Below are 4,342 nucleotides of genomic sequence, written 5' to 3' on the forward strand. Positions count from 1 at the left end.
CTAGTGCCCGTTTAGGATGTAGTTAGGAGTCAGCGATGCCTCTATCACATGTATGTGAAGAGGGAAATCATAGCCTGTAGGTAGGTTAGATTACCTTTGGTTAGGTGTTTCTATTATTGAAAGTATGCTCAGGTCACTAAGTGGTTGATCCAAGAGAGCCTATGGTTTCATGTTAGGGAGCTTTGGAGGATCAATGGATAGATGATCATGCTAAGGTGTAAAAGTGTTTGAAACATAATTTATATGCGAAAGTGATGTTTTAGCTATGATATACTACATATAAATGCTACACTATAATTTTTATTACTTGGCATGGTTTATTGTGATAATAAGCATAAATAAACTATATTGGTTACTGAGATTTTTATCTCACCCATGATTTTCATTTTTAAGTTCTGGTACTAGTAGATTGAAGGAAAAGGATATGGGCTGAGTTAACTTCTTTTGCCTAAGCCTTTGTAAGAATTGGTGTAATGACTTTGTAAATTGTTAGCTAAGAATGTGTATAAGATGCCATAAGATTTAGTACATGTGGATAAGTTATAGTTATGATATGCTTGCTAATTTGAGTTTTCTAGCCCCTGTATATGTGTAAATGGTGAAATGATAGAGTAGGCTTGTGAATAAATGTGTATGTGTGAGACTATGGGATGCTTGAAGTGTATGTGTGATGATTTTAGCCTTGTATGAGATTGAAAGAATAAAAATGTGATTTTGGCCCAAAGTATAATATGGGTGGTTTATAGGCCAAATATGTGTACATGTGTTATATTGTGCATGTGTTGGTCAATTATGTGTGTATTATCCATTTAAACATAGTCAAGGCCCATAAAGTGTCTAATGATGTTTGGTTTTGAATTGAGATGTTTGAGGGACAAATTTTGGCTTAAAATGGTCAAAATGCACTTGGATGTCCAATTTTTGATAGAAATATTGGATTGAAATGAAACTAGTGTTATTAGTTAAATTTTGAAATGAGCTTCATGTGGGTGCTTAAACCATCTCAATTGAACATCGGATGTGAAAATGGTACATATCTGAAATTTGCACTAGAGATTTGCAATTTGACAACAATTTCATGTGTGTGCATCGCAGCACATATATCCATATGCCACAATGCACGACCGGAGTGAACGGCTATGGTCTTTATGCCATATGCTATGGCGCATATGACACAAAACTACAGCACCACGGTGCCAAATTTGACTAATTTTTACTAAAATGCATATGTTTTTCTTATGAGTTTATAGATGCTTCAGCTGTGCAATAATTTACAACTTGAATATATCCCACTATTGACTTTAGAAATATTTATTTTAGGATCCAAGGTTTCATAGTTTTCAAATTTAATGATTTTGAATTAATTTGGGATTGATTGTAATGAAGCGTATGGTTAATTTCGGTAGTAGGGCATTATAGAATACTTACTCCTATTGGCTATCAATGCAACTACATGAAAGTAAAGCATAATATACTATTTAACATATCAAATCACATATTTCATTTCACAATCACTCATATCAATCATTTCATCATTATTACACTTGTTTCATTACTTTTCTTCACTTTTACAGCATATAGCAACATATAGCATTCCATAACATGATCATTATCGACCGAACCTCCAAATCCCCGACATGCAACCATAAGCTCACCTTAGACTAATGTACACTCTTATTAAGATAGACTGGCACCCAAGAGGGGGTGAATTGGGTGGCACTTAAAAAATTTTTAGAACTAGAAAAGAGTGAAGAGTTAAAGAGTGAAGGAAGAGGATGACACTCAAGATTTATATTAATTCAGCCACAAACTTAGCCTACATCTAGCTCTCAAGAATTTACTTGAGATTTTCAATTAAAACACAAGCTTCAATGGTACTTACCACCATAGTACAACTCTCAAGACTAACCTTGTCTTGAATCACATAATACACCTTGCTAAAATCTAACAAGTGTTACAATACTTGAAAAATCCTTTTCAAGATTTCTGAGATGATGACAGAAGATTTTTACAGTAAACTCTCTAAAAGAGTATTATGAATACAAATGAAAGCTTATAAAACTTTAAGAGCTTTTCACAATTCTTTCAAGAATAATAAATGAATGCAATATATAAAATCACAATTTGAAAGATCTTTAATGCACAAATGATTTTGTGTTCACTCAAAGATCATTAGTCTTTTTTCTAGTTCAAAATGAATTACTTATATAGTTTTTGGAAGTTGACAGACTTGGAATAGTGATTCTATTTGTTAGTGCATTTTCTTGTGAGTAACTTAGCATAATCACACATGTTTTTGCACTAATGAAGTTTCACAAAGTTGAATGTGACAAATCATGTGTGAACACCTTGTCCTCTCACGCGTGGTTTTGCACTTCTGAAAGATCATTCAGTTTTGTGTGCTTAATCACGTGTGGTACCATGTTGCTCTCTTGCACGGTTTGCACTTACAAATAATCATTCAATTTTTATTGTGCTAATCATGTGTGGTACCATATTGCTCTTTCACATGGTTTTGCACTTATGAATATACAGTCATAAAAAAATGCAAAAACTTGTAATTACACCACTTGCTCTCATGCGTGGTTTTGCATATTAAGAACTATCATCAGGTCTGTGTGATAAAATACACATGGAACCTTTACATTCTCTTGTGTGAAATGGCTGGCAGAATGCCAAGGCCATTCAATGTGATCAAAACTTGCGTGCAACTAGAACCATATCACTTGTGAATTGGCAAGTATTGATGTATAAACTTATTTGATGCTATTCATACGTGGAACTTAGCATAGATCAAGTAAGATTTTGCATGATCAAGAGATATAAATTTGTGAATCAATGATCATACATGTGAATAATTTTAGCTGGCTTGAAAGGTTTACGACTCAATAAAAATAATATGCGATTGTTTAGCAAGTGACAAATCATGTATGGTACCATCAGTGTCTCACACATGGTTTTGCACTAAGTTATATTTTAATAAAGCTCAGGTGTAAAAACTTGTGTGAACACTGAAGCTTTTTACACGTGATTTTGCATGCATAGATAAGACATAAGGTAACATACCACATAAATGCTTAATCATACATGAAGCACTTGTTCACACTCACGTGATCTAGCAGTCAATGTACCTAACATGCAAAAAATTGTGAATGACTATAGAATCATGCGTGATTTTGCCTTTTCACTATGCAAACTTTTTCTATGAAAAACCATATACAAGAGGACCAAAGTTTTCAAGCTTTAACATACTTAGATGAGTCTTAATGCATAAAAAAGAGATATGATGCATCTATTTAATGATTTAAGAAATGTGAATAAAGTCTCTAAGTTTTCACATTGAATCTAAGAGAAGAATTAAAATTACTTACCTTAAACTCCTTCATCTTCTCTTGATTCTTCACACTCTTCAGGTTTTATCTTCATCTATGATTCTTTATATCTACACACATAATAAGTACCTCTTCTCTTAGTTTTGTAATCATCAAAACACATGATCCAACAACTCTCATTGACCGTGAGCTCACCTTAGTGGTAGAATCACCCGGCCAAAGGTATTCTATCTCACTTCCAAAATATGGTTTCTCCCAATACACATAATAGAGTATTGTTGACTCTAACACCACATCACACAGATACTAAAAAGTTCTAAATCTCTAACACTGCACCTCAATATGGTACTAAGAAAATCATCTCCAACACCGCACATTAAAGGACTCTAAGGAGGTATAATTCTCAAACATCGCACCCCGTCGGGCATTAAGGAGAATATGCCATATGGTCTTATCACCACTTTTCTACTCAGGTGAACTCCTACCCTTATGATCATACTTTCTCTAAATCATTCATAGGTTCTTCATTTACCACTTTACTCACACACACACACACACACACCCACACATATTTCACACAAATTTCATTACTTATTTTATCAAAATCTCTTTTTATGCAATAAATACTTGATGTTACAAAATATGCTCAGTTCAAAAACTAATTCATGCATCACATAGCAAACTCACACAATTACAACAAATAGTTAAACAAAAAAAGTTATTTAATTACCTCAAACCTTCTATCACTAGAAAGGTTACCCGTGGATTTCAACCACACTATAGCTTATCAGAAGCTTCCTTTCTCCACTTACATGGTCAATATGTCAATCTAAACACGTTTAGCATGATTTAGTCATTTAGTCCAATTTGACAAAAAACACATGTTTACTACTTATGGCTATATTTAACTGTATCCTTTTTCAGTTATCCATTCTAAGTCTATTACTACTCGGTTACTACTTACATCAGCTCAACCTACGCATACTTGCTTCAACCTAAAATGCAATCCT

Source organism: Prosopis cineraria, unplaced genomic scaffold (genome assembly GCF_029017545.1).
Source record: "Prosopis cineraria cultivar Desert tree isolate PC_DT_omini unplaced genomic scaffold, ASM2901754v1 PC5, whole genome shotgun sequence".
NCBI lineage: Eukaryota > Viridiplantae > Streptophyta > Magnoliopsida > Fabales > Fabaceae > Prosopis > Prosopis cineraria.